The 23,415-nt window shown below is 42.3% G+C and overlaps 22 non-coding genes across 22 annotated transcripts; all 22 read left to right on the top strand.

Annotated features, from left to right (window-relative positions):
• The first annotated feature begins 670 nt into the window (after positions 1-670).
• On the top strand, positions 671-753 carry trnal-cag (transfer RNA leucine (anticodon CAG)). Its single transcript has one exon. It is a non-coding gene; the product is annotated as a tRNA-Leu (tRNA).
• A 341-nt stretch (positions 754-1,094) lies between these two features.
• On the top strand, positions 1,095-1,166 carry trnaq-uug (transfer RNA glutamine (anticodon UUG)). The gene has a single exon. It is a non-coding gene; the product is annotated as a tRNA-Gln (tRNA).
• A 2,690-nt stretch (positions 1,167-3,856) lies between these two features.
• On the top strand, positions 3,857-3,939 carry trnal-cag (transfer RNA leucine (anticodon CAG)). Its single transcript has one exon. It is a non-coding gene; the product is annotated as a tRNA-Leu (tRNA).
• Positions 3,940-4,881: 942 nt separating this feature from the next.
• Positions 4,882-4,953, top strand: trnaq-cug (transfer RNA glutamine (anticodon CUG)). Its single transcript has one exon. It is a non-coding gene; the product is annotated as a tRNA-Gln (tRNA).
• Positions 4,954-5,940: 987 nt separating this feature from the next.
• On the top strand, positions 5,941-6,023 carry trnal-aag (transfer RNA leucine (anticodon AAG)). The gene has a single exon. It is a non-coding gene; the product is annotated as a tRNA-Leu (tRNA).
• A 513-nt stretch (positions 6,024-6,536) lies between these two features.
• Positions 6,537-6,608, top strand: trnaq-cug (transfer RNA glutamine (anticodon CUG)). The gene has a single exon. It is a non-coding gene; the product is annotated as a tRNA-Gln (tRNA).
• A 1,022-nt stretch (positions 6,609-7,630) lies between these two features.
• trnal-aag (transfer RNA leucine (anticodon AAG)) lies at positions 7,631-7,713 on the top strand. The gene has a single exon. It is a non-coding gene; the product is annotated as a tRNA-Leu (tRNA).
• A 513-nt stretch (positions 7,714-8,226) lies between these two features.
• On the top strand, positions 8,227-8,298 carry trnaq-cug (transfer RNA glutamine (anticodon CUG)). Its single transcript has one exon. It is a non-coding gene; the product is annotated as a tRNA-Gln (tRNA).
• A 1,022-nt stretch (positions 8,299-9,320) lies between these two features.
• Positions 9,321-9,403, top strand: trnal-aag (transfer RNA leucine (anticodon AAG)). Its single transcript has one exon. It is a non-coding gene; the product is annotated as a tRNA-Leu (tRNA).
• A 513-nt stretch (positions 9,404-9,916) lies between these two features.
• On the top strand, positions 9,917-9,988 carry trnaq-cug (transfer RNA glutamine (anticodon CUG)). The gene has a single exon. It is a non-coding gene; the product is annotated as a tRNA-Gln (tRNA).
• Positions 9,989-11,010: 1,022 nt separating this feature from the next.
• trnal-aag (transfer RNA leucine (anticodon AAG)) lies at positions 11,011-11,093 on the top strand. Its single transcript has one exon. It is a non-coding gene; the product is annotated as a tRNA-Leu (tRNA).
• Positions 11,094-11,606: 513 nt separating this feature from the next.
• Positions 11,607-11,678, top strand: trnaq-cug (transfer RNA glutamine (anticodon CUG)). The gene has a single exon. It is a non-coding gene; the product is annotated as a tRNA-Gln (tRNA).
• A 2,447-nt stretch (positions 11,679-14,125) lies between these two features.
• On the top strand, positions 14,126-14,208 carry trnal-aag (transfer RNA leucine (anticodon AAG)). The gene has a single exon. It is a non-coding gene; the product is annotated as a tRNA-Leu (tRNA).
• Positions 14,209-14,746: 538 nt separating this feature from the next.
• Positions 14,747-14,818, top strand: trnaq-cug (transfer RNA glutamine (anticodon CUG)). Its single transcript has one exon. It is a non-coding gene; the product is annotated as a tRNA-Gln (tRNA).
• A 987-nt stretch (positions 14,819-15,805) lies between these two features.
• trnal-aag (transfer RNA leucine (anticodon AAG)) lies at positions 15,806-15,888 on the top strand. Its single transcript has one exon. It is a non-coding gene; the product is annotated as a tRNA-Leu (tRNA).
• Positions 15,889-16,401: 513 nt separating this feature from the next.
• On the top strand, positions 16,402-16,473 carry trnaq-cug (transfer RNA glutamine (anticodon CUG)). The gene has a single exon. It is a non-coding gene; the product is annotated as a tRNA-Gln (tRNA).
• A 1,022-nt stretch (positions 16,474-17,495) lies between these two features.
• On the top strand, positions 17,496-17,578 carry trnal-aag (transfer RNA leucine (anticodon AAG)). The gene has a single exon. It is a non-coding gene; the product is annotated as a tRNA-Leu (tRNA).
• Positions 17,579-18,091: 513 nt separating this feature from the next.
• Positions 18,092-18,163, top strand: trnaq-cug (transfer RNA glutamine (anticodon CUG)). Its single transcript has one exon. It is a non-coding gene; the product is annotated as a tRNA-Gln (tRNA).
• A 1,023-nt stretch (positions 18,164-19,186) lies between these two features.
• Positions 19,187-19,269, top strand: trnal-aag (transfer RNA leucine (anticodon AAG)). The gene has a single exon. It is a non-coding gene; the product is annotated as a tRNA-Leu (tRNA).
• Positions 19,270-19,782: 513 nt separating this feature from the next.
• On the top strand, positions 19,783-19,854 carry trnaq-cug (transfer RNA glutamine (anticodon CUG)). The gene has a single exon. It is a non-coding gene; the product is annotated as a tRNA-Gln (tRNA).
• A 1,023-nt stretch (positions 19,855-20,877) lies between these two features.
• trnal-aag (transfer RNA leucine (anticodon AAG)) lies at positions 20,878-20,960 on the top strand. Its single transcript has one exon. It is a non-coding gene; the product is annotated as a tRNA-Leu (tRNA).
• Positions 20,961-21,473: 513 nt separating this feature from the next.
• Positions 21,474-21,545, top strand: trnaq-cug (transfer RNA glutamine (anticodon CUG)). The gene has a single exon. It is a non-coding gene; the product is annotated as a tRNA-Gln (tRNA).
• Positions 21,546-23,415: the final 1,870 nt, after the last annotated feature.

Below are 23,415 nucleotides of genomic sequence, written 5' to 3'. Positions count from 1 at the left end.
AGGACTGCTTAGTAAAACCACAGACTGTTAAAACTGTTGTCTGTGTAACACTTCACATTTCCAGTGCGCATATTCTTCATTTGGCAGCATCTGGAGATTCCCTGGTGTATAGGTAAGCACTCTGGACTGTGAATCCAGCGATCTGAGTTCAAATTACGGTGGGACCTGTTATAGTGTAGGACGAATATAACCAGCTCGTCCTTTGAGCTGTGTTGCTGGTCTCAGGATTTAATGTGCAATAAATGCAGGCAACTTTGGCAACAGTTCTTTCTGTTGTGCTCCATTCAATGACTCTAGTACTCTATCAAATTAAGGGGTTCAATTAATGTAATGCAATAATTGGATACTGGTTACTCTAAGAACTCTTTTTCTGGAGTTTGCTGAAAAAATGAATGCATATGTTAAAGCTCCATGAATTGATGTCTTCCCAGCAAAGGGCAGAAGAACACCAATACCAGCTGATAGATGTGTAGTGGCTTAATCAACAAGCTCTTTTTTGCCTGAGACATCCCATTCTCCACGCATCAATCACTGATGGCCAGGGTAGCAATGAACTGATAAAGAGATAGGCTGATGACGAGTTTGCACATTTGATTCACAATAATTACGCATAATCTAAACGCTGTCTTTTCGGATTTCTTTGGAGTACCAAACAACCCCCCCTTCTGTTGTCAGGATGGCCGAGCGGTCTAAGGCGCTGCGTTCAGGTCGCAGTCTCTCCTGGAGGCGTGGGTTCGAACCCCACTTCTGACAAATGTTGGATTTTAGGGACAACAGCTGACACTTGGAAAACACATTCTCCCACATTAGTCAAAGGTGGGGAACCACCTATTCTCCAATGCTGCTTACCTGGAGGAATTCATAGACTTTGATGTTATACAAATTACAGTTCATCTGGATAGATGCAATGAACATCACACACAGAGATAAGAGTGACACAGTGCTTAGATGTACCCAAACTTCCTTGTATTGACAACTTTATAGTTTGCTACATGATCACCCAATCTCCAAGTTGTCAATATGCACACAATAATGAAATGAATCAAATCGTCTGGAAGAAACTGCTCAACAAAAGTAGCCTAACAATGTGAAATGGTTCCATGGTGTAATGGTGAGCACTATGGACTTTGAATCCGGTGATCTGAGTTCAAATCTCGGTGGAACCTACCGCTGGCTAGTTGTAGGTTTTTTTGCCCCAATGAGTGACTCAGTTACTCCACCAACTGGGAGACACACAGTGGCATTGTCAACGAGCTCATCTTGTTCCAGAGACATAGAGTACTTTGTGCAATCAACACTCATGGCAAGTGTTTAAAGAACTAATACAGGGAGAGAGATGAGGCAAAGGTTGCACAATGGTTTACGATAGACACACTCTTAAGTAAATATCCTTGCGGATCTCATTCAGATAATGCTAAAAACACATTTTGGTCATGAAGTGCGATCCCAGACACAATCCCAAATTCCTAATTTATAACCCTACCCCTCGTTTTCAAGTGCTTCCCTATTTTTGTGTTTCACCCCAAACAGAGTCATAAGGGCTAGTAGTTGAAATATCTCCCTGTGAAATGCAATAAGCCTTGAAACCCCTGTCAAGCATCAGAGTGTTCAGGACTGCTCAGTAAAACCACAGACTGTTACAACTGTTGTCTGTGTAACACTGTTCACATTTCCAGTGTGCATATTCTTCATTTGGCAGCATCTGGAGATTCCCTGGTGTATAGGTAAGCACTCTGGACTGTGAATCCAGCAATCTGAGTTCAAATTACGGTGGGACCTGTTATAGTGTAGGACGAATAAAACCAGCTCGTCCTTTGAGCTGTGTTGCTGGTCTCAGGATTTAATGTGCAATAAATGCAGGCAACTTTGGCAACAGTTCTTTCTGTTGTGCTCCATTCAATGACTCTAGTACTCTATCAAATTACGGGGTTCAATTAATGGAATGCAATAATTTGATACTGGTTACTCTAAGAACTCTTTTTCTGGAGTTTGCTGAAAAAATGAATGCATATGTTAAAGCTCCATGAATTGATGTCTTCCCAGCAAAGGGCAGAAGAACACCAATACCAGCTGACAGATGTGTAGTGGCTTACTCAACAAGCTCTTTTTTGCCTGAGACATCCCATACTTCACGCATCAATCACTGATGACCAGGGTCGCAATGAACTGATAAAGAGATAGGCTGATGACGAGTTTGCACATTTGATTCACAATAATTACGCATAATCTAAACGCTGTCTTTTCGGATTTCTTTGGAGTACCAAACAACCCCCCCCTTCTGTTGTCAGGATGGCCGAGCGGTCTAAGGCGCTGCGTTCAGGTGCAGTCTCTCCTGGAGGCGTGAGTTCAAATCCCACTTCTGACAAATGTTGGATTTTAGGGACAACAGCTGACACTTGGAAAACACATTCTCCCACATTAGTCAAAGGTGGGGAACCACCTGTTCTCCAATGCTGCTTATCTGGATGAATTCATAGACTTTGATGTTATACAAGTTACAGTTCATCTGGATAGATGCAATGAACATCACACACAGAGGTAAGAGTGACACAGTGCTTAGATGTACCCAAATTTCCTTGTATTGACAACTTTATAGTTTGCTACATGATCACCCAATCTCCAAGTTGTCAATATGCACACAATAATGAAATGAATCAAATCGTCTGGAAGAAACTGTTCAACAAAAGTAGCCTAACAATGTGAAATGGTTCCATGTTGTAATGGGGAGCACTCTGGACTTTGAATCCAGTGATCTGAGTTCAAATCTCGGTGGAACCTACCGCTGGCTAGTTGTAGTTTTTTTTGCCCCAATGAGTGACTCAGTTACTCCACCAACTGGGAGACACACAGTGGCATTGTCAACGAGCTCATCTTGTTCCAGAGACATAGAGTACTTTGTGCAATCAACACTCATGGCAAGTGTTTAAAGAACTAATACAGGGAGAGAGATGAGGGAGAGAGATGAGGCAAAGGTTGCACAATGGTTTACGATAGACACACTCTTAAGTAAATATCCTTGCGGATCTCATTCAGATAATGCTAAAAACACATTTTGGTCATGAAGTGCGATCCCAGACACAATCCCAAATTCCTAATTTATAACCCTACCCCTCGTTTTCAAGTGCTTCCCTATTTTTGTGTTTCACCCCAAACAGAGTCATAAGGGCTAGTAGTTGAAATATCTCCCTGTGAAATGCAATAAGCATTGAAACCCCTGTCAAGCATCAGAGTGTTCAGGACTGCTCAGTAAAACCACAGACTGTTACAACTGTTGTCTGTGTAACTCTGTTCACATTTCCAGTGCGCATATTCTTCATTTGGCAGCATCTGGAGATTCCCTGGTGTATAGGTAAGCACTCTGGACTGTGAATCCAGCGATCTGAGTTCAAATTACGGTGGGACCTGTTATAGTGTAGAATGAATAAAACCGGCAGGCAACTTTGGCAACAGTTCTTTCTCTTTTGCTCCATTCAATGACTCTAGTACTCTACCAAATGACGTGGTTCAATTAATGTAATGCAATAATTGGATACTGGTTACTCTAAGAACTCTTTTTCTGGAGTTTGCTGAAAAAATGAATGCATATGTTAAAGCTCCATGAATTGATGTCTTCCCAGCAAAGGGCAAAAGAACACCAATACCAGCTGATAGATGTGTAGTGGCTTAATCAACAAGCTCTTTTTTGCCTGAGACATCCCATACTTCACGCATCAATCACTGATGGCCAGGATAGCAATGAACTGATAAAGAGATAGCCTGATGACGAGTTTGCACATTTGATTCACAATAATTACGCATAATCTAAACGCTGTCTTTTCGGATTTCTTTGGAGTACCAAACAACCCCCCCTTCTGTTGTCAGGATGGCCGAGCGGTCTAAGGCGCTGCGTTCAGGTCGCAGTCTCTCCTGGAGGCGTGGGTTCGAATCCCACTTCTGACAAATGTTGGATTTTAGGGACCACAGCTGACACTTGGAAAACACATTGGATCCATTCTTCCACATTTGTCAGAGGTGGGGAACCACTTATTCTCCAAGACTGCTTACCTGGATAAGGTGTGTTCAATCAGACAGAAAGTGCAGAAGCAGTGGGTAAAGCATGGATAGCTGACAAGCAAGCAGGGCTGTGGAGCTCAAGGATCATGGCTTTGGCACCCCTCTAGTTACGTATCAAAGGTAGTCTTTCATCTATGCCCTATAATCACTAATGAGAGTCCATTTGAGACTGACTCTATTGGCCAAATCCATAGATTTTGATGTTATACAAGTTACAGTGCATCTGGATAGATGCAATGAACATCACACACTGAGATAAAAGTGACACAGTGCTTAGATGTACCCAAACCGCGTTGTACCGCGTTGGACAACAGCTGACACTTGGAAAACACATTGGATCCATTCTTCCACATTCGTCAGAGGAAGGGAACCACCTATTCTCCAAGACTGCTTACCTGGATAAGGTGTGTTCAATCAGACAGAAAGTGCAGGAGCAGTGGGTAAAGCACGGATAGCTGACAAGCAAGCAGGGCTGTGGAGCTCAAGGAGCATGGCTTTGGCACTCCACTAGTTACGTATCAAAGGTAGTCTTTCATCTATGCCCTATAATCACTAATGAGAGTCCATTTGAGACTGACTCTATTGGCCAAATCCATAGATTTTGATGTTATACAAGTTACATTGCATCTGGATAGATGCAATGAACATCACACACTAAGATAAAAGTGACACAGTGCTTAGATGTACCCAAACCGCCTCGTATTGACATTTTTTTAGTTTGCTACATGATCAGCCAAATCTCCAAGTTGTCAAGTTGGAGACAATAATGAAATGAATCAAATTGTGTGGAAGAACCTGTTCAACAACATTAAGCTAGCAATGTGGAAAGGTTCCATGGTGTAATGGTGAGCACTCTGGACTCTGAATCCAGCGATCCGAGTTCAAATCTCGGTGGGACCTACTGTTGGCAGGTTGTAGCTTTCCTCGATCCAATGAATGACTTGCTTACTCCACCAACTGGGAGACTCACAGTGGCATTGTCATGGAGCTCATCTTGTTCCAGAAACAGAATACTATGTGCACTAAACACTCATGACAATTCCAAAAAAACTTATACCAGCACAGAAATGAGGCCAAGCCTGCACGATGGTTTAAAATAATAATCCTTGCTGATCTCTGTCACATAATGCTAAAAACACATTTTGGGCATGAAGTGCGATCCCAGACACAATCCCCAATTCCTCTTTTATAACCCTACCCTAGTTTTCAAGTGCTTCCTTATTTTTGTCATAAGGGTTAGTATTTGAAATATATTAAAAATAGTGTCTGTGTAACACTGTTCACTTTTCCAGTGCACACTTGCTTCATTTGGCAGCATCTGGAGATTCCCTGGTGTATAGGTAAGCACTCTGGACTATGAATCCAGCAATCTGAGTTCAAATCACGATGGGACCTGTTATACTGTAGAATAAATAAAACCAGCTGGACCTTTAAGCTGGCTTGCTGTTCTCAGGTTTTAATGTGCAATAAATGCAGGCAACTTTGGCAACAGTTCTTTCTCTTATGCTCCATTCAATGACTTTAGTACTGTACCAAATGAAGTGGTTCAATTAATATAATGCAATATTTGGATACTGGTTACCTTTTCTGGAGTTTGCTGAAAAACTGAATGTATATGTTAAAGCTCTATGAATTGATGTCTTGCCAGTAAAGGGCAGAAGAACACCAATACCAGCTGACAGGTGTGTAGTGTCTTAATCAACAAGCTCTTTTTTGCCTGAGACATACCATACTTCACGCATCCATCACTGATGGCCAGGGTAGCAATAAACCGATAAAGAGATAGGCTGATGACGAGTTTGCACATTTGATTTACAATAATTACGCCTAATCTAAATGCTGTCTTTGCGCATTTTTTTTGGAGTACCAAACCAAGCCTGTTCTGTTGTCAGGATGGCCGAGCGGTCTAAGGCGCTGCGTTAAGGTCGCAGTCTCTCCTGGAGGCGTGGCTTCAAATCCCACTTCTGACAAATGTTGTTTTTTAAGGACAACAGCTGACACTTGGAAAACACATTGGATCCATTCTTCCACATTCGTCAGAGGTGGGGAATCACCTAAGGTGTGTTCAGTCAGACAGAAAGTGCAGGAGCAGTGGGTAAAGCACGGATAGCTGACAAGCAAGCAGGGCTGTGGAGCTCAAGGAGCATGGCTTTGGCACCCCTCTAGTTACGTATCAAAGGTAGTCTTTCATCTATGCCCTATAATCACTAATGAGAGTCTATTTGAGACTGACTCTATTGGCCAAATCCATAGATTTTCATGTTATACAAGTTACAGTGCATCTGGATAGATGCAATGAACATCACACACTGAGATAAAAGTGACACAGTGCTTAGATGTACCCAAACTGCCTCGTATTGACATTTTTTTAGTTTGCTAGATGATCAGCCAAATCTCCAAGTTGTCAAGTTGGAGACAATAATGAAATGAATCAAATTGTGTGGAAGAACCTGTTCAACAACATAAAGCTAGCAATGTGGAAAGGTTCCATGGTGTAATGGTGAGCACTCTGGACTCTGAATCCAGCGATCCGAGTTCAAATCTCGGTGGGACCTACTGTTGGCAGGTTGTAGCTTTTCTCGATGCAATGATTGACTCGGTTACTCCACCAACTGGGAGACTCACAGTGGCATTGTCATGGAGCTCATCTTGTTCCAGAAACAGAATACTATGTGCACTAAACACTCATGACAAGTCTAAAAAAACTGAAACCGGCACAGAAATGAGGCCAAGCCTGCACGATGGTTTAAAATAAACACACTCTTAGCTAAGTATCCTTGCTGATCTCTGTCACATAATGCTAAAAACACATTTTGGGCATTCCATTCAAGTTTGGGCATGAAGTGCGATCCCAGACACAATCCCCAATTCCTCTTTTATAACCCTACCCTAGTTTTCAAGTGCTTCCTTATTTTTGTCATAAGGGTTAGTATTTGAAATATATTAAAAATAGTGTCTGTGTAACACTGTTCACTTTTCCAGTGCACACTTGCTTCATTTGGCAGCATCTGGAGATTCCCTGGTGTATAGGTAAGCACTCTGGACTATGAATCCAGCAATCTGAGTTCAAATCACGATGGGACCTGTTATACTGTAGAATAAATAAAACCAGCTGGACCTTTAAGCTGGCTTGCTGTTCTCAGGTTTTAATGTGCAATAAATGCAGGCAACTTTGGCAACAGTTCTTTCTCTTATGCTCCATTCAATGACTTTAGTACTCTACCAAATGAAGTGGTTCAATTAATATAATGCAATATTTGGATACTGGTTACCTTTTCTGGAGTTTGCTGAAAAACTGAATGTATATGTTAAAGCTCTATGAATTGATGTCTTGCCAGTAAAGGGCAGAAGAACACCAATACCAGCTGACAGGTGTGTAGTGTCTTAATCAACAAGCTCTTTTTTGCCTGAGACATACCATACTTCACGCATCCATCACTGATGGCCAGGGTAGCAATAAACCGATAAAGAGATAGGCTGATGACGAGTTTGCACATTTGATTTACAATAATTACGCCTAATCTAAATGCTGTCTTTGCGCATTTTTTTTGGAGTACCAAACCAAGCCTGTTCTGTTGTCAGGATGGCCGAGCGGTCTAAGGCGCTGCGTTAAGGTCGCAGTCTCTCCTGGAGGCGTGGGTTCAAATCCCACTTCTGACAAATGTTGTTTTTTAAGGACAACAGCTGACACTTGGAAAACACATTGGATCCATTCTTCCACATTCGTCAGAGGTGGGGAATCACCTAAGGTGTGTTCAATCAGACAGAAAGTGCAGGAGCAGTGGGTAAAGCACGGATAGCTGACAAGCAAGCAGGGCTGTGGAGCTCAAGGAGCATGGCTTTGGCACCCCTCTAGTTACGTATCAAAGGTAGTCTTTCATCTATGCCCTATAATCACTAATGGGAGTCTATTTGAGACTGACTCTATTGGCCAAATCCATAGATTTTCATGTTATACAAGTTACAGTGCATCTGGATAGATGCAATGAACATCACACACTGAGATAAAAGTGACACAGTGCTTAGATGTACCCAAACTGCCTCGTATTGACATTTTTTTAGTTTGCTACATGATCAGCCAAATCTCCAAGTTGTCAAGTTGGAGACAATAATGAAATGAATCAAATTGTGTGGAAGAACCTGTTCAACAACATAAAGCTAGCAATGTGGAAAGGTTCCATGGTGTAATGGTGAGCACTCTGGACTCTGAATCCAGCGATCCGAGTTCAAATCTCGGTGGGACCTACTGCTGGCAGGTTGTAGCTTTTCTCGATGCAATGATTGACTCGGTTACTCCACCAACTGGGAGACTCACAGTGGCATTGTCATGGAGCTCATCTTGTTCCAGAAACAGAATACTATGTGCACTAAACACTCATGACAAGTCTAAAAAAACTGAAACCGGCACAGAAATGAGGCCAAGCCTGCACGATGGTTTAAAATAAACACACTCTTAGCTAAGTATCCTTGCTGATCTCTGTCACATAATGCTAAAAACACATTTTGGGCATTCCATTCAAGTTTGGGCATGAAGTGCGATCCCAGACACAATCCCCAATTCCTCTTTTATAACCCTACCCTAGTTTTCAAGTGCTTCCTTATTTTTGTCATAAGGGTTAGTATTTGAAATATATTAAAAATAGTGTCTGTGTAACACTGTTCACTTTTCCAGTGCACACTTGCTTCATTTGGCAGCATCTGGAGATTCCCTGGTGTATAGGTAAGCACTCTGGACTATGAATCCAGCAATCTGAGTTCAAATCACGATGGGACCTGTTATACTGTAGAATAAATAAAACCAGCTGGACCTTTAAGCTGGCTTGCTGTTCTCAGGTTTTAATGTGCAATAAATGCAGGCAACTTTGGCAACAGTTCTTTCTCTTATGCTCCATTCAATGACTTTAGTACTGTACCAAATGAAGTGGTTCAATTAATATAATGCAATATTTGGATACTGGTTACCTTTTCTGGAGTTTGCTGAAAAACTGAATGTATATGTTAAAGCTCTATGAATTGATGTCTTGCCAGTAAAGGGCAGAAGAACACCAATACCAGCTGACAGGTGTGTAGTGTCTTAATCAACAAGCTCTTTTTTGCCTGAGACATACCATACTTCACGCATCCATCACTGATGGCCAGGGTAGCAATAAACCGATAAAGAGATAGGCTGATGACGAGTTTGCACATTTGATTTACAATAATTACGCCTAATCTAAATGCTGTCTTTGCGCATTTTTTTTGGAGTACCAAACCAAGCCTGTTCTGTTGTCAGGATGGCCGAGCGGTCTAAGGCGCTGCGTTAAGGTCGCAGTCTCTCCTGGAGGCGTGGGTTCAAATCCCACTTCTGACAAATGTTGTTTTTTAAGGACAACAGCTGACACTTGGAAAACACATTGGATCCATTCTTCCACATTCGTCAGAGGTGGGGAATCACCTAAGGTGTGTTCAGTCAGACAGAAAGTGCAGGAGCAGTGGGTAAAGCACGGATAGCTGACAAGCAAGCAGGGCTGTGGAGCTCAAGGAGCATGGCTTTGGCACCCCTCTAGTTACGTATCAAAGGTAGTCTTTCATCTATGCCCTATAATCACTAATGAGAGTCTATTTGAGACTGACTCTATTGGCCAAATCCATAGATTTTCATGTTATACAAGTTACAGTGCATCTGGATAGATGCAATGAACATCACACACTGAGATAAAAGTGACACAGTGCTTAGATGTACCCAAACTGCCTCGTATTGACATTTTTTTAGTTTGCTACATGATCAGCCAAATCTCCAAGTTGTCAAGTTGGAGACAATAATGAAATGAATCAAATTGTGTGGAAGAACCTGTTCAACAACATAAAGCTAGCAATGTGGAAAGGTTCCATGGTGTAATGGTGAGCACTCTGGACTCTGAATCCAGCGATCCGAGTTCAAATCTCGGTGGGACCTACTGTTGGCAGGTTGTAGCTTTTCTCGATGCAATGATTGACTCGGTTACTCCACCAACTGGGAGACTCACAGTGGCATTGTCATGGAGCTCATCTTGTTCCAGAAACAGAATACTATGTGCACTAAACACTCATGACAAGTCTAAAAAAACTGAAACCGGCACAGAAATGAGGCCAAGCCTGCACGATGGTTTAAAATAAACACACTCTTAGCTAAGTATCCTTGCTGATCTCTGTCACATAATGCTAAAAACACATTTTGGGCATTCCATTCAAGTTTGGGCATGAAGTGCGATCCCAGACACAATCCCCAATTCCTCTTTTATAACCCTACCCTAGTTTTCAAGTGCTTCCTTATTTTTGTCATAAGGGTTAGTATTTGAAATATATTAAAAATAGTGTCTGTGTAACACTGTTCACTTTTCCAGTGCACACTTGCTTCATTTGGCAGCATCTGGAGATTCCCTGGTGTATAGGTAAGCACTCTGGACTATGAATCCAGCAATCTGAGTTCAAATCACGATGGGACCTGTTATACTGTAGAATAAATAAAACCAGCTGGACCTTTAAGCTGGCTTGCTGTTCTCAGGTTTTAATGTGCAATAAATGCAGGCAACTTTGGCAACAGTTCTTTCTCTTATGCTCCATTCAATGACTTTAGTACTCTACCAAATGAAGTGGTTCAATTAATATAATGCAATATTTGGATACTGGTTACCTTTTCTGGAGTTTGCTGAAAAACTGAATGTATATGTTAAAGCTCTATGAATTGATGTCTTGCCAGTAAAGGGCAGAAGAACACCAATACCAGCTGACAGGTGTGTAGTGTCTTAATCAACAAGCTCTTTTTTGCCTGAGACATACCATACTTCACGCATCCATCACTGATGGCCAGGGTAGCAATAAACCGATAAAGAGATAGGCTGATGACGAGTTTGCACATTTGATTTACAATAATTACGCCTAATCTAAATGCTGTCTTTGCGCATTTTTTTTGGAGTACCAAACGAAGCCTGTTCTGTTGTCAGGATGGCCGAGCGGTCTAAGGCGCTGCGTTAAGGTCGCAGTCTCTCCTGGAGGCGTGGGTTCAAATCCCACTTCTGACAAATGTTGTTTTTTAAGGACAACAGCTGACACTTGGAAAACACATTGGATCCATTCTTCCACATTCGTCAGAGGTGGGGAATCACCTAAGGTGTGTTCAATCAGACAGAAAGTGCAGGAGCAGTGGGTAAAGCACGGATAGCTGACAAGCAAGCAGGGCTGTGGAGCTCAAGGAGCATGGCTTTGGCACCCCTCTAGTTACGTATCAAAGGTAGTCTTTCATCTATGCCCTATAATCACTAATGAGAGTCTATTTGAGACTGACTCTATTGGCCAAATCCATAGATTTTCATGTTATACAAGTTACAGTGCATCTGGATAGATGCAATGAACATCACACACTGAGATAAAAGTGACACAGTGCTTAGATGTACCCGAACTGCCTCGTATTGACATTTTTTTAGTTTGCTACATGATCAGCCAAATCTTCAAGTTGTCAAGTTGGAGACAATAATGAAATGAATCAAATTGTGTGGAAGAACCTGTTCAACAACATAAAGCTAGCAATGTGGAAAGGTTCCATGGTGTAATGGTGAGCACTCTGGACTCTGAATCCAGCGATCCGAGTTCAAATCTCGGTGGGACCTACTGTTGGCAGGTTGTAGCTTTTCTCGATGCAATGATTGACTCGGTTACTCCACCAACTGGGAGACTCACAGTGGGATTGTCATGGAGCTCATCTTGTTCCAGAAACAGAATACTATGTGCACTAAACACTCATGACAAGTCTAAAAAAACTGAAACCGGCACAGAAATGAGGCCAAGCCTGCACGATGGTTTAAAATAAACACACTCTTAGCTAAGTATCCTTGCTGATCTCTGTCACATAATGCTAAAAACACATTTTGGGCATTCCATTCAAGTTTGGGCATGAAGTGCGATGCCAGACACAATCCCCAATTCCTCTTTTATAACCCTACCCTAGTTTTCAAGTGCTTCCTTATTTTTGTCATAAGGGTTAGTATTTGAAATATATTAAAACTAGTGTCTGTGTAACACTGTTCACTTTTCCTGTGCACACTTGCTTCATTTGGCAGCATCTGGAGATTCCCTGGTGTATAGGTAAGCACTCTGGACTATGAATCCAGCAATCTGAGTTCAAATCAGGATGGGACCTGTTATAGTGTAGAATGAATAAAACCAGCTGGACCTTTAAGCTGGCTTGCTGTTCTCAGGTTTTAATGTGCAATAAATGCAGGCAACTTTGGCAACAGTTCTTTCTCTTATGCTCCATTCATTGACTCTAGTACTCTACCAAATGACGTGGTTCAATTAATATAATGCAATATTTGGATACTGGTTACCTTTTCTGGAGTTTGCTGAAAAACTGAATGTATATGTTAAAGCTCTATGAATTGATGTCTTGCCAGTAAAGGGCAGAACAACACCAATACCAGCTGACAGGTGTGTAGTGGCTTAATCAACAAGCTCTTTTTTGCCTGAGACATACCATACTTCACGCATCCATCACTGATGGCCAGGGTAGCAAGTCAAGTCAAGTCAAGTCAAGTGGCTTTTATTGTCATTTCTACTATACACAGTGGTACACAGTACACAGTAGAAACGAGATAACGTTTCTCCAAGAACCAAGGTGCTACAAACAACACAAGCTATAATAAAGTGCATCGAGTGCAACCAAGTGCAAACAGTGCAGACGAAAAAACAGTACAGACGGACAGTGTAGACAGACAACACAAGTAACACAGGACAGGACACAAGACACAAGACCCAAGACAGTGCTGACCAGTAAACCTACTGTATACTATTTTACAGTACAGTACAGTTCAGTTAAGTGTGCTAGGGGTGTTAAAAAAAAGAGCAGCATGTAAACGGTATAGTGCATTTAAATGTCCAGCATGTAAAAAAAGTGCAATTGCATTGGAATGTGCAAAAAAAAAACAGCAGGTAAACAGTGTAGTGCAGTAAATGTAGAATGATAAAAGTAAATAAATAATAAATAAGTGGTGGTGGAATGAGATGAGTAGTGAGTGATGAGAATGTGCTGAGTTCGGTTTGCAGTGTGTTTAAGTTCTATTTCAGTTCTGTGTGTTGAGGAGCCTGATGGCTTGTGGGAAAAAACTGTTGCATAGTCTGGATGTGGTGGCCCGAATGCTTCGGAACCTCTTTCCTGATGGCAGGAGTGTGAAGAGTGTGTGTGATGGGTGTGTGGGGTCGTCCACAATGCTGTTGGCTTTGCGGATGCAGCGTGTGGTGTAAATGTGCATGATAGAGGGCAGAGAGACTCCGATGAACTTCTCAGCTGTCCTCACTATCCTCTGTAGGGTCTTGCGATCCGCGACGGTGCAGTTCCCAAACCAGGCAGTGATGCAGCTGCTCAGGATGCTCTCAATGGTCCCTCTGTAGAACATGGTCAGGATGGGGGGAGGGAGATGGGCTTTCCTCAGCCTTCTCAGGAAGTAGAGACGCTGCTGGGCCTTCTTGGTGATGGAGCTGGTGTTGACTGACCAGGTGAGGTTGTCCGCCAGATGAACACCAAGGAATTTGGTGCTCGTGACTATCTCCACTGAGGATCCATCGATGATCAATGGAGAATGGTCACCCTGTGCTCTCCTGAAGTCCACAACCATCTCTTTAGTTTTGTCAACGTTCAGAGACAGGTTGTTTGCTCCACACCAGGCTGTTAATCGTTGCACGTTGCACCTCCTCTCTGTAGGCTGACTCGTCGTTCTTGCTGATTAGACCCACCACGGTCGTGTCATCAGCAAACTTGACTATGTGGTTTGAGCTGTGCATTGCTACACAGTCGTGCGTCAGCAGAGTGAACAGCAGAGAGCTGAGCACAAAGCCCTGAGGGGCTCCAGTGCTCAGTGTGGTGGTGCTGGAGATGTTGTTCCCGATCCGGACTGACTGGGGTCTCCCAGTCAGGAAGTCCAGAATCCAGTTGCAACTTCAATAAACTGATAAAGAGATAGGCTGATGACGAGTTTGCACTTTTGATTTACAATAATTACGCCTAATCTAAATGCTGTCTTTGCGCATTTTTTTTGGAGTACCAAACCAAGCCTGTTCTGTTGTCAGGATGGCCGAGCGGTCTAAGGTGCTGCGTTAAGGTCGCAGTCTCTCCTGGAGGCGTGGGTTGGAATCCCACTTCTGACAAATGTTGTTTTTTAAGGACAACAGCTGACACTTGGAAAACACATTGGATCCATTCTTCCACATTCGTCAGAGGTAGGGAACCACCTATTCTCCAAGACTGCTTACCTGGATAAGGTGTGTTCAATCAGACAGAAAGTGCAGGAGCAATGGGTAAAGCACGGATAGCTGACAAGCAAGCAGGGCTGTGTAGCTCAAGGAGCATGGCTTTGGCACTCCACTAGTTACGTATCAAAGGTAGTCTTTCATCTATGCCCTATAATCACTAATGAGAGTCCATTTGAGACTGACTCTATTGGCCAAATCCATAGATTTTGATGTTATACAAGTTACATTGCATCTGGATAGATGCAATGAACATCACACACTGAGATAAAAGTGACACAGTGCTTAGATGTACCCAAACCGCCTCGTATTGACATTTTTTTAGTTTGCTACATGATCAGCCAAATCTCCAAGTTGTCAAGTTGGAGACAATAATGAAATGAATCAAATTGTGTGGAAGAACTTGTTCAACAACATTAAGCTAGCAATGTGGAAAGGTTCCATGGTGTAATGGTGAGCACTCTGGACTCTGAATCCAGCGATCCGAGTTCAAATCTCGGTGGGACCTACTGTTGGCAGGTTGTAGCTTTCCTCGATCCAATGAATGACTCGGTTACTCCACCAACTGGGAGACTCACAGTGGCATTGTCATGGAGCTCATCTTGTTCAAGAAACAGAATACTATGTGCACTAAACACTCATGACAATTCCAAAAAAACTGATACCGGCACAGAAATGACGCCAAGCCTGCACGATGGTTTAAAATAATAATCCTTGCTGATCTCTGTCACATAATGCTAAAAACACATTTTGGGCATGAAGTGCGATCCCAGACACAATCCCCAATTCCTCTTTTATAACCCTACCCTAGTTTTCAAGTGCTTCCTTATTTTTGTCATAAGGGTTAGTATTTGAAATATATTAAAAATAGTGTCTGTGTAACACTGTTCACTTTTCCTGTGCACACTTGCTTCATTTGGCAGCATCTGGAGATTCCCTGGTGTATAGGTAAGCACTCTGGACTATGAATCCAGCAATCTGAGTTCAAATCACGATGGGACCTGTTATACTGTAGAATAAATAAAACCAGCTGGACCTTTAAGCTGGCTTGCTGTTCTCAGGTTTTAATGTGCAATAAATGCAGGCAACTTTGGCAACAGTTCTTTCTCTTATGCTCCATTCAATGACTTTAGTACTCTACCAAATGAAGTGGTTCAATTAATATAATGCAATATTTGGATACTGGTTACCTTTTCTGGAGTTTGCTGAAAAACTGAATGTATATGTTAAAGCTCTATGAATTGATGTCTTGCCAGTAAAGGGCAGAAGAACACCAATACCAGCTGACAGGTGTGTAGTGTCTTAATCAACAAGCTCTTTTTTGCCTGAGACATCCCATACTTCACGCATCCATCACTGATGGCCAGGGTAGCAATAAACCGATAAAGAGATAGGCTGATGACGAGTTTGCACATTTGATTTACAATAATTACGCCTAATCTAAATGCTGTCTTTGCGCATTTTTTTTGGAGTACCAAACCAAGCCTGTTCTGTTGTCAGGATGGCCGAGCGGTCTAAGGCGCTGCGTTAAGGTCGCAGTCTCTCCTGGAGGCGTGGGTTCAAATCCCACTTCTGACAAATGTTGTTTTTTAAGGACAACAGCTGACACTTGGAAAACACATTGGATCCATTCTTCCACATTCGTCAGAGGTGGGGAATCACCTAAGGTGTGTTCAATCAGACAGAAAGTGCAGGAGCAGTGGGTAAAGCACGGATAGCTGACAAGCAAGCAGGGCTGTGGAGCTCAAGGAGCATGGCTTTGGCACCCCTCTAGTTACGTATCAAAGGTAGTCTTTCATCTATGCCCTATAATCACTAATGAGAGTCTATTTGAGACTGACTCTATTGGCCAAATCCATAGATTTTCATGTTATACAAGTTACAGTGCATCTGGATAGATGCAATGAACATCACACACTGAGATAAAAGTGACACAGTGCTTAGATGTACCCAAACTGCCTCGTATTGACATTTTTTTAGTTTGCTACATGATCAGCCAAATCTCCAAGTTGTCAAGTTGGAGACAATAATGAAATGAATCAAATTGTGTGGAAGAACCTGTTCAACAACATAAAGCTAGCAATGTGGAAAGGTTCCATGGTGTAATGGTGAGCACTCTGGACTCTGAATCCAGCGATCCGAGTTCAAATCTCGGTGGGACCTACTGCTGGCAGGTTGTAGCTTTTCTCGATGCAATGATTGACTCGGTTACTCCACCAACTGGGAGACTCACAGTGGCATTGTCATGGAGCTCATCTTGTTCCAGAAACAGAATACTATGTGCACTAAACACTCATGACAAGTCTAAAAAAACTGAAACCGGCACAGAAATGAGGCCAAGCCTGCACGATGGTTTAAAGTAAACACACTCTTAGCTAAGTATCCTTGCTGATCTCTGTCACATAATGCTAAAAACACATTTTGGGCATTCCATTCAAGTTTGGGCATGAAGTGCGATCCCAGACACAATCCCCAATTCCTCTTTTATAACCCTACTCTAGTTTTCAAGTGCTTCCTTATTTTTGTCATAAGGGTTAGTATTTGAAATATATTAAAAATAGTGTCTGTGTAACACTGTTCACTTTTCCTGTGCACACTTGCTTCATTTGGCAGCATCTGGAGATTCCCTGGTGTATAGGTAAGCACTCTGGACTATGAATCCAGCAATCTGAGTTCAAATCACGATGGGACCTGTTATACTGTAGAATAAATAAAACCAGCTGGACCTTTAAGCTGGCTTGCTGTTCTCAGGTTTTAATGTGCAATAAATGCAGGCAACTTTGGCAACAGTTCTTTCTCTTATGCTCCATTCAATGACTTTAGTACTCTACCAAATGAAGTGGTTCAATTAATATAATGCAATATTTGGATACTGGTTACCTTTTCTGGAGTTTGCTGAAAAACTGAATGTATATGTTAAAGCTCTATGAATTGATGTCTTGCCAGTAAAGGGCAGAAGAACACCAATACCAGCTGACAGGTGTGTAGTGTCTTAATCAACAAGCTCTTTTTTGCCTGAGACATACCATACTTCACGCATCCATCACTGATGGCCAGGGTAGCAATAAACCGATAAAGAGATAGGCTGATGACGAGTTTGCACATTTGATTTACAATAATTACGCCTAATCTAAATGCTGTCTTTGCGCATTTTTTTTGGAGTACCAAACCAAGCCTGTTCTGTTGTCAGGATGGCCGAGCGGTCTAAGGCGCTGCGTTAAGGTCGCAGTCTCTCCTGGAGGCGTGGGTTCAAATCCCACTTCTGACAAATGTTGTTTTTTAAGGACAACAGCTGACACTTGGAAAACACATTGGATCCATTCTTCCACATTCGTCAGAGGTGGGGAATCACCTAAGGTGTGTTCAATCAGACAGAAAGTGCAGGAGCAGTGGGTAAAGCACGGATAGCTGACAAGCAAGCAGGGCTGTGGAGCTCAAGGAGCATGGCTTTGGCACCCCTCTAGTTACGTATCAAAGGTAGTCTTTCATCTATGCCCTATAATCACTAATGAGAGTCCATTTGAGACTGACTCTATTGGCCAAATCCATAGATTTTCATGTTATACAAGTTACAGTGCATCTGGATAAATGCAATGAACATCACACACTGAGATAAAAGTGACACAGTGCTTAGATGTACCCAAACTGCCTCGTATTGACATTTTTTTAGTTTGCTACATGATCAGCCAAATCTCCAAGTTGTCAAGTTGGAGACAATAATGAAATGAATCAAATTGTGTGGAAGAACCTGTTCAACAACATAAAGCTAGCAATGTGGAAAGGTTCCATGGTGTAATGGTGAGCACTCTGGACTCTGAATCCAGCGATCCGAGTTCAAATCTCGGTGGGACCTACTGCTGGCAGGTTGTAGCTTTTCTCGATGCAATGATTGACTCGGTTACTCCACCAACTGGGAGACTCACAGTGGCATTGTCATGGAGCTCATCTTGTTCCAGAAACAGAATACTATGTGCACTAAACACTCATGACAAGTCTAAAAAAACTGAAACCGGCACAGAAATGAGGCCAAGCCTGCACGATGGTTTAAAATAAACACACTCTTAGCTAAGTATCCTTGCTGATCTCTGTCACATAATGCTAAAAACACATTTTGGGCATTCCATTCAAGTTTGGGCATGAAGTGCGATCCCAGACACAATCCCCAATTCCTCTTTTATAACCCTACCCTAGTTTTCAAGTGCTTCCTTATTTTTGTCATAAGGGTTAGTATTTGAAATATATTAAAAAATAGTGTCTCTGTAACACTGTTCACTTTTCCAGTGCACACTTGCTTCATTTGGCAGCATCTGGAGATTCCCTGGTGTATAGGTAAGCACTCTGGACTATGAATCCAGCAATCTGAGTTCAAATCACGATGGGACCTGTTATACTGTAGAATAAATAAAACCAGCTGGACCTTTAAGCTGGCTTGCTGTTCTCAGGTTTTAATGTGCAATAAATGCAGGCAACTTTGGCAACAGTTCTTTCTCTTATGCTCCATTCAATGACTTTAGTACTCTACCAAATGAAGTGGTTCAATTAATATAATGCAATATTTGGATACTGGTTACCTTTTCTGGAGTTTGCTGAAAAACTGAATGTATATGTTAAAGCTCTATGAATTGATGTCTTGCCAGTAAAGGGCAGAAGAACACCAATACCAGCTGACAGGTGTGTAGTGTCTTAATCAACAAGCTCTTTTTTGCCTGAGACATACCATACTTCACGCATCCATCACTGATGGCCAGGGTAGCAATAAACCGATAAAGAGATAGGCTGATGACGAGTTTGCACATTTGATTTACAATAATTACGCCTAATCTAAATGCTGTCTTTGCGCATTTTTTTTGGAGTACCAAACCAAGCCTGTTCTGTTGTCAGGATGGCCGAGCGGTCTAAGGCGCTGCGTTAAGGTCGCAGTCTCTCCTGGAGGCGTGGGTTCAAATCCCACTTCTGACAAATGTTGTTTTTTAATGACAACAGCTGACACTTGGAAAACACATTGGATCCATTCTTCCACATTCGTCAGAGGTGGGGAATCACCTAAGGTGTGTTCAATCAGACAGAAAGTGCAGGAGCAGTGGGTAAAGCACGGATAGCTGACAAGCAAGCAGGGCTGTGGAGCTCAAGGAGCATGGCTTTGGCACCCCTCTAGTTACGTATCAAAGGTAGTCTTTCATCTATGCCCTATAATCACTAATGAGAGTCTATTTGAGACTGACTCTATTGGCCAAATCCATAGATTTTCATGTTATACAAGTTACAGTGCATCTGGATAAATGCAATGAACATCACACACTGAGATAAAAGTGACACAGTGCTTAGATGTACCCAAACTGCCTCGTATTGACATTTTTTTAGTTTGCTACATGATCAGCCAAATCTCCAAGTTGTCAAGTTGGAGACAATAATGAAATGAATCAAATTGTGTGGAAGAACCTGTTCAACAACATAAAGCTAGCAATGTGGAAAGGTTCCATGGTGTAATGGTGAGCACTCTGGACTCTGAATCCAGCGATCCGAGTTCAAATCTCGGTGGGACCTACTGCTGGCAGGTTGTAGCTTTTCTCGATGCAATGATTGACTCGGTTACTCCACCAACTGGGAGACTCACAGTGGCATTGTCATGGAGCTCATCTTGTTCCAGAAACAGAATACTATGTGCACTAAACACTCATGACAAGTCTAAAAAAACTGAAACCGGCACAGAAATGAGGCCAAGCCTGCACGATGGTTTAAAATAAACACACTCTTAGCTAAGTATCCTTGCTGATCTCTGTCACATAATGCTAAAAACACATTTTGGGCATTCCATTCAAGTTTGGGCATGAAGTGCGATCCCAGACACAATCCCCAATTCCTCTTTTATAACCCTACCCTAGTTTTCAAGTGCTTCCTTATTTTTGTCATAAGGGTTAGTATTTGAAATATATTAAAAAATAGTGTCTGTGTAACACTGTTCACTTTTCCAGTGCACACTTGCTTCATTTGGCAGCATCTGGAGATTCCCTGGTGTATAGGTAAGCACTCTGGACTATGAATCCAGCAATCTGAGTTCAAATCACGATGGGACCTGTTATACTGTAGAATAAATAAAACCAGCTGGACCTTTAAGCTGGCTTGCTGTTCTCAGGTTTTAATGTGCAATAAATGCAGGCAACTTTGGCAACAGTTCTTTCTCTTATGCTCCATTCAATGACTTTAGTACTCTACCAAATGAAGTGGTTCAATTAATATAATGCAATATTTGGATACTGGTTACCTTTTCTGGAGTTTGCTGAAAAACTGAATGTATATGTTAAAGCTCTATGAATTGATGACTTGCCAGTAAAGGGCAGAAGAACACCAATACCAGCTGACAGGTGTGTAGTGTCTTAATCAACAAGCTCTTTTTTGCCTGAGACATACCATACTTCACGCATCCATCACTGATGGCCAGGGTAGCAATAAACCGATAAAGAGATAGGCTGATGACGAGTTTGCACATTTGATTTACAATAATTACGCCTAATCTAAATGCTGTCTTTGCGCATTTTTTTTGGAGTACCAAACCAAGCCTGTTCTGTTGTCAGGATGGCCGAGCGGTCTAAGGCGCTGCGTTAAGGTCGCAGTCTCTCCTGGAGGCGTGGGTTCAAATCCCACTTCTGACAAATGTTGTTTTTTAAGGACAACAGCTGACACTTGGAAAACACATTGGATCCATTCTTCCACATTCGTCAGAGGTGGGGAATCACCTAAGGTGTGTTCAATCAGACAGAAAGTGCAGGAGCAGTGGGTAAAGCACGGATAGCTGACAAGCAAGCAGGGCTGTGGAGCTCAAGGAGCATGGCTTTGGCACCCCTCTAGTTACGTATCAAAGGTAGTCTTTCATCTATGCCCTATAATCACTAATGAGAGTCTATTTGAGACTGACTCTATTTGCCAAATCCATAGATTTTGATGTTATACAAGTTACAGTGCATCTGGATAGATGCAATGAACATCACACACTGAGATAAAAGTGACACAGTGCTTAGATGTACCCAAACTGCCTCGTATTGACATTTTTTTAGTTTGCTACATGATCAGCCAAATCTCCAAGTTGTCAAGTTGGAGACAATAATGAAATGAATCAAATTGTGTGGAAGAACCTGTTCAACAACATAAAGCTAGCAATGTGGAAAGGTTCCATGGTGTAATGGTGAGCACTCTGGACTCTGAATCCAGCGATCCGAGTTCAAATCTCGGTGGGACCTACTGTTGGCAGGTTGTAGCTTTTCTCGATGCAATGATTGACTCGGTTACTCCACCAACTGGGAGACTCACAGTGGCATTGTCATGGAGCTCATCTTGTTCCAGAAACAGAATACTATGTGCACTAAACACTCATGACAAGTCTAAAAAAACTGAAACCGGCACAGAAATGAGGCCAAGCCTGCACGATGGTTTAAAATAAACACACTCTTAGCTAAGTATCCTTGCTGATCTCTGTCACATAATGCTAAAAACACATTTTGGGCATTCCATTCAAGTTTGGGCATGAAGTGCGATCCCAGACACAATCCCCAATTCCTCTTTTATAACCCTACCCTAGTTTTCAAGTGCTTCCTTATTTTTGTCATAAGGGTTAGTATTTGAAATATATTAAAACTAGTGTCTGTGTAACACTGTTCACTTTTCCAGTGCACACTTGCTTCATTTGGCAGCATCTGGAGATTCCCTGGTGTATAGGTAAGCACTCTGGACTATGAATCCAGCAATCTGAGTTCAAATCACGGTGGGACCTGTTATAGTGTAGAATGAATAAAACCAGCTGGACCTTTAAGCTGGCTTGCTGTTCTCAGGTTTTAATGTGCAATAAATGCAGGCAACTTTGGCAACTGTTCTTTCTCTTATGCTCCATTCAATGACTCTAGTACTCTACCAAATGACGTGGTTCAATTAATATAATGCAATATTTGGATACTGGTTACCTTTTCTGGAGTTTGCTGAAAAACTGAATGTATATGTTAAAGCTCTATGAATTGATGTCTTGCCAGTAAAGGGCAGAACAACACCAATACCAGCTGACAGGTGTGTAGTGGCTTAATCAACAAGCTCTTTTTTGCCTGAGACATACCATACTTCACGCATCCATCACTGATGGCCAGGGTAGCAAGTCAAGTCAAGTCAAGTCAAGTGGCTTTTATTGTCATTTCTACTATACACAGTGGTACACAGTACACAGTAGAAACGAGATAACGTTTCTCCAAGAACCAAGGTGCTACAAACAACACAAGCTATAATAAAGTGCATCGAGTGCAACCAAGTGCAAACAGTGCAGACGAAAAAACAGTACAGACGGACAGTGTAGACAGACAACACAAGTAACACAGGACAGGACACAAGACACAAGACCCAAGACAGTGCCGACCAGTAAACCTACTGTATACTATTTTACAGTACAGTACAGTTCAGTTAAGTGTGCTAGGGGTGTTAAAAAAAAGAGCAGCATGTAAACGGTATAGTGCATTTAAATGTCCAGCATGTAAAAAAAGTGCAATTGCATTGGAATGTGCAAAAAAAAAACAGCAGGTAAACAGTGTAGTGCAGTAAATGTAGAATGATAAAAGTAAATAAATAATAAATAAGTGGTGGTGGAATGAGATGAGTAGTGAGTGATGAGAATGTGCTGAGTTCGGTTTGCAGTGTGTTTAAGTTCTATTTCAGTTCTGTGTGTTGAGGAGCCTGATGGCTTGTGGGAAAAAACTGTTGCATAGTCTGGATGTGGTGGCCCGAATGCTTCGGAACCTCTTTCCTGATGGCAGGAGTGTGAAGAGTGTGTGTGATGGGTGTGTGGGGTCGTCCACAATGCTGTTGGCTTTGCGGATGCAGCGTGTGGTGTAAATGTGCATGATAGAGGGCAGAGAGACTCCGATGATCTTCTCAGCTGTCCTCACTATCCTCTGTAGGGTCTTGCGATCCGCGACGGTGCAGTTCCCAAACCAGGCAGTGATGCAGCTGCTCAGGATGCTCTCAATGGTCCCTCTGTAGAACATGGTCAGGATGGGGGGAGGGAGATGGGCTTTCCTCAGCCTTCTCAGGAAGTAGAGACGCTGCTGGGCCTTCTTAGTGATGGAGCTGGTG

This window comes from Channa argus, unplaced genomic scaffold (genome assembly GCF_033026475.1).
Source record: "Channa argus isolate prfri unplaced genomic scaffold, Channa argus male v1.0 Contig113, whole genome shotgun sequence".
NCBI lineage: Eukaryota > Metazoa > Chordata > Actinopteri > Anabantiformes > Channidae > Channa > Channa argus.
Note: the sequence above shows the minus strand (reverse complement) of the source record. Positions and strands in the feature narration are given on the sequence as shown.